The following is a 13,142-nucleotide window of genomic DNA, read 5'->3' on the forward strand; positions in this document are numbered from 1 at the left end:
TTATACAATGAACTGGAAGTTATGTATTATCTCTTAAATGTCCCTTTAAGCCTTACATGAAAAACAAACCAGCAAGTCTAATATAATAAACTATATTATAATAGAAAGTAATATTACTCATTATTTAATGGGATATAAAACAACCTATAATCACATACGTTCCTGTTGTCTTCTAATAATTTAACACATCAGTTGATTGTGAAAACTTTATGAATACATTAACATCTTTTTTTTTTTTTGCTGCAATTGTTTTTCAGTTGTCAACCTCCACTATTTGCCTTAATTGGAAGAGCTAGCCATGGTCACTGGGCCAAATTTATGAAGCTGCAGCTTCAGAACCTAAGCAGTGCAGACTTGCGTAAGCCAGCCTAAATAGCTAGTTAAAGGTATAGTCTAGTCAAAATTAAACTTTCATGATTCAGATAGAGCATGCAATTTTAAGCAATTTTCTAATTAACTCCAATTATAATTTTTTTTTCTTTGTTCTCTTGGTATCTTTATTTGAAAAAAAGCAAGAAAGTAAGCTTAGGAGCCAGCTTTTTTTTGCTTAGAACCTGGGTAGTGCTTGCTGATTGGTGTCTAAATGTAGCCACCAATCAGCAAGAACTACCCGGGTGCTGAACCAAAAATGGTCCAGCCTCTAAGCTTACATTCTTTCTTTTTGAAATTAAAATACCAAGAGAATGAATTGATAAGAGGAGTAATTAGAAAGTTGCTTAAAATGGCATGCTCTATCTGAATCATTAAAGTTTAATTTTGACTTGACTATCCTGTTAAGTAACAGCTACTTAGCCTCTCTGCTTCTTCAAGGGTGTTTAAATCACCATGATCAGATCCAATTAAGTTGATTGACAATCTCTACTCTTGTGCAGGTTGTGTAAGAACAGGGGGATCAGCTGCACAAGCAATTGGTTGTGCAATGTTAACTACGGACAGCAAATGCTGCCCACTCGCTGCGATGCCTCATGGGAACCTTTGTCCATTCATCCTTTAATACATGGGGCCCATAATGTTAACTAAGCTTTGCATTCTTTTGTAGCATCTTATTTTATCATCATTTTATCAAAATGAAAAATAAAAGCAGAGGTTTTTCATTTTTTTCCCACTTAGAAGTTATAAAGACATGCTCTATATGTAATGTGTTATTATATAATTTGCTGTAAACTTTACCTGCTGAAAGATTATCAAGCATTTTCCTACATTAAGCAGACAACTACATAAAGCCACTTGTTCCAGTTGCTCAGTAGGTATCTCACTCTATATAAGATCTCCATATGAAAGATCTAAGGGAATATTTCTCTTGCCAACTACGTGAACACTAGTGAGAAAAATACAAAGATGATTCTCATTTTCTTAACAAGAACAATATTCATACTTCCCTGCTCCATGACTCACCCTTGTCATAAATCAAATAGGGGACCAACAATAAATACTAATTAATTGCCCTAGCCTATGCCTAGAAAAGGCAGATAAATCCCATAATTAATAACCACACTTGGGTTATAGTAAAGCCCAGGAGCTTTTAAATGGAAAGTTAATATTGTGAGAATTTAATATAAAACTTTTAATTAAAATCACTCTGTAATATACTGTATTTTATTATTAATTTTGCCCCCTTTTCCTATAAATTAATTTTTAAAATGAAGAGTCTTCTAATTCTGACAACTGGAAGAGCACAAAAAATTATTCATAAGCCTAATCCTGCTACATATGTGCCCTGAATTGGCTTTAGTGGACATTATCAGGTAAAGAAATGGTTATTTTGCAAATATAATGACCATAGCTACCCTTGTCTACTCCATTAACAATTCCAGATTGTGTCTTCCAATTAAGTTGAATAGCTTGTCTGATCGCCTTATAAATACACTGAGGCCTATTTGTTTGCAATGCATTTCTCAGCTGAATACAGCCTTTTCCTGTGGCTGGTGCTTCCCCTAGAGATACAAGTGTATATCTCTTTATTTAGGCTTACGCCTACATTATTGAACTCACAGTCACGTAGGAGTGTTCCTGTTCAAGAGCTCCTCAAGTGAGCGTATAAAGCCCGCCCCTTCTCTCACACATGTCAATCACCCAAAGCGAGCCAGTTCAGGGTGATTTCTAAAAGATCTTCTTTAATTGCAGGAAGCAGGCTTGCATCTGGGAACCTGTCCCGCAATGACTCCGAAGCAGCTTACGCTGCTTTGTATATGAAGCCCCAAATGTTTTTATCTTGTACCTATATATCCTGCTATTGACCAGTTCCTGTTTTGTGTGCTCACCTATCTTTAGGAGAAAGCTCTGCAGCCCCCGAGCTCTACAGCACCATTAACTGCTTCATCGAAACCTTCCCGGATGATTGGAAGCACGCAGAATTAAAACCCCCTACTGAAAAAACCCACGGCTGACCCCAATGATCTGAAGAACTACCACACCAGCTCTCTGCTCCCCTTTGCGACCAAAGTCATTGAGAAGTCAATCAATGCGCAACTCGTTGACCACTTCCAGGCCAACCACACCCTGGACGCCTCCCAATCTGGTTTCAGGAGCAACCACAGCACCGAGACCGCCCTCCTCGCTGCCACAGACATCCTTGCCCTACTTGACCGAGGAGAGACTGCCGCCCTCATCCTCCTAGACCTCTCAGCAGCATTTGACACTGTCTCCCACCTCACCCGCCTACTTGACGCCGGCATACGCGACAAAGCTCTGAAATGGATCACCTCCTTCCTCACCGGCAAAACCCAGAAAGTTAAGCTCCCACCCTTCACCTCCAAGCCCACAGAGATCAGCTGTGGTATTCCCCAAGGCTCTTCGCTGAGCCCCACCCTATTCAACATCTACATGGCCCCTCTCGCCGCCATTGCCTGACGACACAACCTCAACATCGTCTCCTATGCTGACGACACCCAGCTAATCATCTCACTCACCAGTGACCCCACCACCACCAAGAAAAACGTCCACTAAGGGCTGACAGCAGTCGCCACCTGGATGAGCTACAACTGCCTAAAGCTGAACGCAGACAAGACCAAAGTCCTCCTCCTCCTCGGTTCAACCACATCTGTCTGGAATAACTCCTGGTGGCCCATAGCCCTTGGACACCCTCCAACCCCCACCAGCCATGCACGAAGTCTAGGCATAATCCTGGACTCAACGCTCTCCATGGACCGACAAATCAAAGCTGTTTCCTCTGCATGCTTCCATACACTCCATCTGTTGGGAAAGATCTTCAAATGGATCCCACCCAAGACCAGGAAGACTGTCACCCACACCCTCGTCAGCAGCAGTCTGGACTACAGCAATGTACTCTACGCCGGCTCCACCATTAAGCTGCTAAAGAGACTCCAGTGCATCCAGAACGCCTCGGCCAGACTCATCCTCGACATCCCTCGCCAATGCCACATCACCAAACACCTGCAGGACCTGCACTGGCTCCCCATCAACAAAATAATAACCTTCAAGCTTCTCGCCCACGCATTCAAGGGCCTCCACAACATGAGTCCCGAATACATGAACCACCGTGTTACCTTCTACATCCCCACAAGACAACTTCGATTGGCCGACCAAGCCCTCACAGTTATCCCCCACATCAGGAAAACCACAGCGGGAGGCAGATCCTTCTCTCACCTGGCAGCCAAGACTTGGAACACCCTCCCGCTGCACCTCAGACAAGCTACCACCCTAACTAAGTTCAGAAAGGACCTCAAGACCTGGCTCTTTGACTGAACTGCAACCCTCAGCGCCTTGAGACCCTTATAGCACTTTACAAGAACCCGATAGATAGATAGATGATAGATAGATAGATAGATAGAAGCTGTTGCCAGAACCTCAGAAAGCTGACCACTGCGAGTTTCAGCCTGACTGACTGCAAGTACCTTTTTTCCCCGGTGCCATCTTGCTTGTGAATTACTTTCATACACCGTGTAAGCTATGTTGCACCCTTTTTTCTATTTGAATTTTCCATTTTTCTGTTTATATTACAAGTTTGTTATTGTTCAAGTCTAGGACACACTATCTGAATGTTGGATAGAGCGAGTGCCTCAATTCTATTGTTGAATGCAGTAAAAATCATGTAATTTAAGAGTGCACTTAGCCAATGATGCTCAGGAAGAAGAGTTGTTCATGTAGTTCCGCACTATACTATAAATAATATTGGTTTACTTCAAGTCTCAAAAAAATGTTAAAATTTACAGTGGCATTTTAGATTGCACACAAGTGCAACACTTACTTAACCGCTTGTAATGCAAGTGCAATGAAAGTGCTAAAAGTGCTCCCTGTGCTATCCTTTAAAAGTATAGAATGCACAAAAAAATTTCAGCCACCTTAAGACAACGTATTTGAAAGTGCTTGCGCCTACATTATTGAACTCACAGTCACGTAGGAGTTTTCCTGTTTAGAAGCTCAATAGAAACAAATATTCTAAAAAGTCAATACTTGTTAAAGTTTTAAAGTGATCATATAGTGATAGAAGATGGTGCCTATTCTAACCATCATATCAACATACAGGGCCAGATTATAAGGTGGTTCAGGTGGTTTACCAGTGCTGAAGATAGAAACATATTGCAAAAGGCTCCTATTAAAGTAAAAAATGTGCGATGCCTTTTTAAAACCTGGTTATCAAGAAGCCTTTACTGTTAGTGACAAATATAACAGTGCAAATGTGACTAAATCAGATAGAAGTATGCCCATCCTGCCAAGATATATATGGCATTCAAATTGATAATCACGGTTGAGGATCGATTTGGATTGCAATAGCTTAATACCACACATGTAAATGAGTATTTCCCTTGCACAGTGAACAATGGGACGACATCATTATTTGAAGGTTTATTGTAAACTTAAAGGGACAGTCTACACCAGCATTTTTATTGTTTTAAAAGATAGATAATCCCTTTATTACCCATTCCCCAGTTTTGCATAACCAACACAGTTATATTAATATACTTTTAACCTCTGTGATTATCTTGTATCTAAGCCTCTGCAAACTGCCCTTTAATAAATGTTTGTGGAATACAATGTAAGTTAAATTTATATATGGCAGCACTCTTGACTAGAGGGAGTTGAGAATAACCTTAAAGGGATACTACACCCACATTTTTTCTTTAATGATTTGGATAGAGCATGCAGTTTTAAGCAACTTTCTAATGTACTCCTATTATCAATTTTTCTTCCTTCTCTTGCTATTTTTATTTGAAAAAGCAAGAATGTAAGGTTATGAGCCGGCCCATTTTTAGTTCAGCACCTGTGTACAGCTTGCTGAATGGTTTGCTACCTTTAGCCACCAATCACCAAGCACTACCCAGGTAGTGAACCGAAAATGGGCCGGGTCTTAAGCTTATATTTCTGCTTTTTTCAAATAAAGATAACATGAGAACAAAGAAAAATTGATAATAGGAGTAAATTAGAAAGTTGCTTAAAATTGCATGCTGTATCTGACTCATGAAAGAAAAAAAATTGGGTTTAGTATCCCTTTAAGGTTAATCTCAACTCCCTCTAGTCAAGAGTGCTGCCATATTGAAACCTAGCTTACATTGTATTCCACAAACATTTATTATTTATGTTTTTTAAAACATTTCAATAATTAAATCCCATGATACTCCTTGCAATTATCTTTTGAATTGGCATTGTTTAGAATAGGAGCATTTAAGCCTCCTAAATTCCTAAACTAAATAAAGTATATACATATGAAAAAATAAAGTATAGGTTTTAGCCCAGTGATATTAGTTTAAAAAAGATGACACATTTTAAAATGCTTTCTGTTAATGAGAATGTGAATGTTGTATTTAAATTGTTGCATATTTGCTTAATAATATTATATTATAATTTGGCAACAAATTTAACATGCATTTTTTAAATTTACTCTCAATTACATGGTAAATCAACAATAAATTTATTCAGAAATAGGCAGCATTAAAGGGACATTCCGGTCAAAATTTAAATCTTTAAATAGAAACATATTTCCAATTTACATGTATTGGGAAAAATGCTTCTATCAAAACTTGTCACTGTTTTAGTGTTAACATTTGTCTCTGCACGTGCTTGTGAAGTATAGTTAGATATACCAGCATTTTAAATTCTGCAGCTGCTCAGAGCGCCAGTGGGACTTGTATCATGCACTTTAGGCTGTCTGAGGAAGTGCTGTGTATAAAATGCTGGTGCACTGTGCATACTTAAATACAGTTTTGAAACAGCTATAGCATTTAATAGAAGTATGTTTGCTAATACATGTATATTACTAAAATTCTCCTATTCAAAACTGAAATGCATCCATGCAGATTCGAATTTTAGCTTGAATGTCCCTTTAAGCATTGTCATAAAACTAATAGTTCTATAACTGAATGTGTTATAATTATAAAGAAGTTTATGTGCTGAATCACATATCTTATTCATATTGTAATGAGGTTTTCTAATAAAAGTACTTTCAGATTATTCCCAATGAATAACAATACTTTAGTTTGAAATCTAACTTACATTAAAGGGACACTGAAACCAAATTTTTTCTTTTGTGATTCAGATAGAGCATGACATTTTAAGCAACTTTCTAATTTACTCCTATTATCAAATTTTCTTCATTCTCTTGGTATCTTTATTTGAAATGCAAGAATGTAAGTTTAGATGCCGGCCCATTTTTGGTGAACAACCTGGGTTGTTCTTGCTGATTGGTGGATAAATTCATCCACCAATAAAAAAGTGCTGTCCAGAGTCTTAACCAAAAAAAAAAAACTTAGATGCCTTATTTTTTAAATAAAGATAACAAGAGAACGAAGAAAAATTGATAATAGGAGTAAATGAGAAAGTTGCTTAAAATTGCATGATCTATCTAAATCACACACACACACACACACACAAAAAAAATGGGTTTAGTGTCCCTTTAAGTAAATAAAGAAACTGTACACAGTATCTTCAGTATGCACAAACCCACTCTGTGTAAATCACCCAGAAGATACATGAATACTCTCTTATTAATCAGCAGGTGCATCATCTTTAAAACCCATTAATCATGGCATCTATAAGATTCCCAGTGACAGCTCATCTCCTGGAAACAGGAGAGATCTGACGCCTCATTAAGTTCCCTGGGGATACTTGTGTGTATATCCAGACAGCTCTGTGTTGCGATAATAAACACTTCTCTACAACAATTTGCTTGTTGCACATATCTCAGTCCCATTTATCAGAGTGTGGATAATGAATGTTCAAAGTCAGAGTGCTTATGAAACCACCATCTTGCTTTCCATGTTATTTTTTATATTACGCTGCTTTAATGAATCACCTATGTTGTTAGCAATATTTTATACTACCTAGGTCCTTCACAAAGATCCTAACAAAATGATGTAAGCCCTACCATCAGAAAGCATTATGTTATAAAGTATTGTCTGAGCCTAATGAACAATGCACACACATAGTGGTAAACATTAGGCAAGATGAAAGCTACTAGCACAACATCTTAAAGGGACATGAAACCCAAAATGTATTTGTCATGATTCAGATAGATTATACATTTTTAAATAGCTTTCCAATTTACATCTGTTTTCAATTTTGCTTCATTGTCTTGGTATCATTTATTGAAGAAGCAGCAATGCATGCCTGGGCGCTAACTGAACACATTTGTAAGCCAATTAAAATAGGCCTACAAATTCAGCCACCAATCAACAGCGATCTCCCAGCCCCTGAGACTATCTAGATATGCATTCAACAAAGGATACCAAGAGAATGAAGCAAATTAGATGATAGAAGTAAATTGGAAAGCTGTTTAAAATTGTATTCTCTATTTGAATCATGAAGGTTTCATTTTGGGTTTCATATCCCTTTAAGAGCATATACAAGGAAACAGCTATTAATAAAGCACAAACTTCATTTCCTTGTAATACAGTATGTTATTGCAATTCAGTGGCAGATGACATTTATAAGGGTTTTGTTCATGACAGGTCAGAGTTAGTTGGATGGGATATAACTAGCTTAGAACGTTGCATCATTTTAAATATTGCTATGTGTACTTTGTCGACAGGCTCTCTTGCTTACTTTGAAATATGCAATATAAACATAAACCTAAATAAATTAATACATATTGTTTTTCACTGGCTCTCATTGCATTCCAGTTAATTATTAACAGAAATTAACTTAATTAAAAGGGCTATTAAATACCTGAAGACAGGGTTACATACACACACACACACACACACATATATATATATATATATATATATATATATATATATATATATATACACATACACACACCCTTTATAATTTAATAAAGAGAACAAAATGTTGCCTCTGGGAATCTTTAATAATACCTTAACCAAAGGTGAGCAATTAGTGACCAAGGGCTAAATACAGCTCTTGCGGGCTTTATCTGCAGCCCAATCCTTTTATTTAAGATGTGAAAGAATATCTTATTTTTGTAAATTAAACAGTATACAGAGACATTTCTATTACTTTTCATTACACCATCTCTGTTAGATGTTTTGCTGTATGAAACCTATTTTATACACTTACAGATAATCATTTTCACCAGTACAGATTTCAGAACCATGGACAATGTTCTCTGTGCAGGATATAAGATAAGATAAAATGACTGAGTTTTGTAGTATCTAACTGTTAACAATTTTCACATTTACAATCAATTGCTGACTGCAAATATATTATTAATCATATTATTAATCAATATACACTTTAGGTAGGACATTTTCTAAATGACAAAGACAAAATCTTGCTTTATACAAGCATAATTCACAATGCAAGTACACCATTTAATCTCCATACATCTTAGATTTATATTATAATTATTATTATTAATAACAATAATATCAGAGAGTTAAAACATAACCTTCATTTAGCTTTCATAAAATTGTACAATAATGCTGTACATTTCTACCATCAAGTGATTGAGTTGGTAAAGATAAAATACAGTGCCATCTTGTGGGGACTTTCTAAATATGTTAGAATGTTGTCAAATTATTGCAAATATTGGAAGACATAAGACATTGGTGGATAAAGAAAAAGAAACGGTGCATGCATATGTAAACATTTGGGGGGGGGGGGGAAGATTATGCATACGTTATAAGCCAATTTTACTTTATATAAAAAGCGGTAGACTCTATGACAAGTACAACTATATGTCTGATATGTAGCACATTTCTGCATATTGGCTAGGATTCATAACAACACAATAAATTAATCAGTCCCAATCTCATTAGCAATATGGTAGTGTCCAGGTTCAGTTATAATTTAGCGTGCTACTTTTATTTTCAAAGTATTTAAAAAATATATACAGATTATTGGGACATTGCTGCATAATATTTATGAATATCACTCATGCTGAAGTTTCTAAATCAGGAAAGCTAAGTATTGTGATGATCATTGTAGCTTCCATATTCCGGAGCATCTATTGAATAGTTTTGGGCCTCCAACTATACCCCCGGCGGAGTTCTCACAAGACTTGGTCATAACACAGCACCATAGCACTATGCTAAACCTTGTCAAACACTGCAAAGCCTAATGCAAAACTGCATGGGGACGTCCTTTGATTTTCTAATTGCAAACCTTTTAAATAGCAAGAAGCTTGAACTGATAAAACACCAGTCCAAACATCAGTGGCAGGCACTTATACAGCAATCATATTATTATTTATTTATTTATAAACCAACAAATTATCCAGACATTATCTGTAACAGAAAAGAATTGTGTTGCATGCACATATTAATCTTACGGCGCAGGGTAATTTGAAACAAAACTTAACAAATACTATATCAAATAGCACACACAATATATATATATATATATATATATATATATATATATATATATATATATATATATATATATATATACCTATTTGTATCAGCTTAATTATCTGGATATATGATTGTACTTTGCCTAGCAATTTTTCTCCTTTTCTCTCTCCTCCCTTCTCTTATTTCCAGTTTTGCATTGGCAATAGATTGATGTTGGTGTATTTTTATTCTTATATTTAACAGCCCCCCCAAGTCAAACTAAATAAAACAAAACAAGATAAATAAAAAAAATAAAATAAAAAAAAAGGGAAAAAAAAGAATCCCTCCAAATCTCCCACCCCCATCCTCGTTCCACATTTCAGAGTATGTTATGATTTGCCACCTTCTAGGGTGGCAAGTTTACGCCCATTCAGATGGTAAGCTGCCTAACTGCACCAGGGTGTCAAAAAGTTGTTTTCTTTATACCAGAAATTAATTGATCTTGGATTGGGGGGGGGGGGGGGGGGGGGGGTAGGATTTTATTATACCCAGCCATTTTTGAAGATATTTCTCCAAATTCCCTTCTATAAATAAATCACTGGAGTATTGTTCTATAATAATTGTATTGGCCACCACCGATTTATATTTTTGAAAAGATATAAATCTATTAGATTTCCAGTTTAATAAAATTGTATTACGAGCAGCCAGTATAATTGTGTTAATTGTCTTGTAATACTTATTTTCCGAAGGTTTACACAGGAAGAAGACCTCTAATGGGCCTATCTTATATGGGACTTCTAAACTGAGAGATAACCAGAAATTTATCTTATTCCAAAACTGATAAATTATCGGGCAATTTCAGAAGCAGTGCATAATATCTGCATTCAAATTACCACATTTCAAACAAACATTATTGTCAAGAGGATACCATTTTTTAAGATGTGCGGGGTAACGTATATCAAGTTAAGAAGTTTGCAGTGTGATTCTCTCCAGGATATTATACTAGTAATTTTCCCTATTCTTTTGAAACTGTCCTCAATTTCTACCGGAGTAAGCTGGGGAAAATATATTTTCCATTTCTCGACTAAAACTTCAAGACGGGCCTGGCCAGCTTTCTGAATCAGTAGATTATACAAAAGAGAAATAGACCTAATACCTTGTCTGTAAATATTAATTATTATATCAATATCTCCAAACTTCCAGTCAGTTTTATTATCCTGCCACAGTTCTTCATACATATGTCTCAATTGCAAGTATGCATAAAAACTATGTTTATGGATCCCAAATTCACTCTGAAGATCTAAGAATGATTTAGCTATATCTAGCCTATTATCCCTAATTTGGATCACATCCTGTAATCCTTTATTGAACCATACTTTAAAAATCCTGGAAGAAATTCCAGCTGGAAATTTAGGGTTGCCTCGAATGGGGAGATATTTAGAGGATTTCCAATTAATTTTTAGCTCATCACACAGCTTATGCCAGGCCAGGATAGGGTTCAACAGAGTCCCCATCTTAACCAACCATTTAGGTAGCTCCCTCTTATCCAGATGAATTAGGGCTCTCAGTATGAATGTAGTCACAATTTCCATTTCCAGGTGTAGATTGGTTGAATACTCTGTTTCCGTGATCCAGTCTAAAATGTGTTTACTTAATATAGCTAAGTTATAGTATTTAAGATTTGGAAGCGCCAGGCCTCCAATGTTTGTATGTAAAGTTAGATTTTGTGCGGATATCCGTCTGCGTTTTTGGTTCCATAAGAACCCTGCTGTGAGATTGTTAAATAAGCGACATCCACCTATCCAACTCTTGTTTATATTTGGAAAAATAAGGTGTGAAATTCAAATCATACCATGCGTTGGGGTCTTTATGAAGTTTGATCCCTAGGTAATTTATAGAGTCTACCAGTTTAAAGGGATATCTACCCGGTGGGGTGTCATTTTGTGTAAACCATAAAATTTCGGATTTTTCTGGGTTGATCCTATAGCCCGCAAAGGACCCGAATTGTTTAGCTAGGGTCAAAAAGTGTTGTATGGATAGATCTGAAGTAAATCATCTGCATATAGAGTAAGCACGGTTTTACTTTTACCAATCATTATCCCTGGTAAATCTTGCCTTAATTTCACCGCAAAAGGCTCTAACGCCAAGTTAAACAAAAGGGGTGAGAGCGGGCAGCCCTGTCGTGTGCCTTTACCTAGAATAATATCTGGAGAAGGTTCAGAGTTTATTAATAGATTAGAAATTGGGTTTTGGTAAATTGTATGGATCATTGTTAAGAAGTTACCCTTAAATCCAAAAGTTGCTAAGGAGCAAAATAGATGATCCCAATTAATGAGATCAAAAGCCTTTTCGGCATTGATCGCCACTAGGGCCATGTTAGATCTTTCTCGGCACGTTTTACCCTTATTTTCTGACCAGAAAAAGTCTAAGACTGTCAAGACTCGACGAATGATTTTGGACACATTTCTGCCTGGCATAAAACCTACTTGATCCGCATGGACCAGATTTCCAATACAGCTTTTCAGTCTATTTGCTAAAATCGACGTAAGAATCTTATAATCACAATTTAATAGTGATATGGGCCTGTATGCCGCCATAATTTCTGGATCTTTATTCTTTTTCGGTAATTAAAGATGCCGAAAAGTATCTAGATGGTTTCTTATTTTCTATATAATAGGAATTAAACAGATTCACCAGAATATCCGGAACATATTCCAGTAGAATTTTGTATAGTTCCATTGGCAATTGATCAGGGCCAGGCGCTTTAGAGATTTTAGCCACCTTAATCTGCTTTGCAACTTCTTCCACTGTGATCGGTGCATTTAATGAATCAAGCTCTTGACTGGATATCTTGGGTATTTTAAGACTATTCCAGAAATTTAATTTATTTTGATTATTTATTTCTTCCTTCTTATAAATCTCTTTATAGAATTCATAAAAGGCCTCTTTAATTTCCGCGGGGTTAGTAATATTTTTACCCGCTACTCTGATTTTATTAATTCTTCTATTACTCTGTCTATGTTTAATTAGATTAGCGAGATACCTGGCAGATCTCCCATAATTCCCTTGATATCTAGCTCTCAATTTTAAGTCTTCTTGGGTAGTCTTATGTTTAATATATAGGTCCCTTTCAATTTTTTTCTCAGAGTAGTTATCCCAGGTTTGTTTAGTAGGGTCTTTAATATATACCTCGTAGGCATTCCTAATTTGATTTGTTAGCTGAGTTTCTCGGGCCTTACATTTTCTTTTTAACTTACATAGATATGCTTTTATTTCACCCCTAATGGTTTCCTTAAATGCTTCCCAGAATATTTCTGGTTTAAACCAGAAGGAAATATTATTATTCTTATATTCATTCTCTTCTCTCGCATCCAATTGGTAAATTGTAAATTATTTATTAGATAGGAAGGGAAAGCAAGTCTAGAAAAGTTAGGCCCAGAATTTGCGCCC

This window comes from Bombina bombina, chromosome 1, assembly GCF_027579735.1.
Source record: "Bombina bombina isolate aBomBom1 chromosome 1, aBomBom1.pri, whole genome shotgun sequence".
Classification (NCBI taxonomy): Eukaryota; Metazoa; Chordata; class Amphibia; order Anura; family Bombinatoridae; genus Bombina; species Bombina bombina.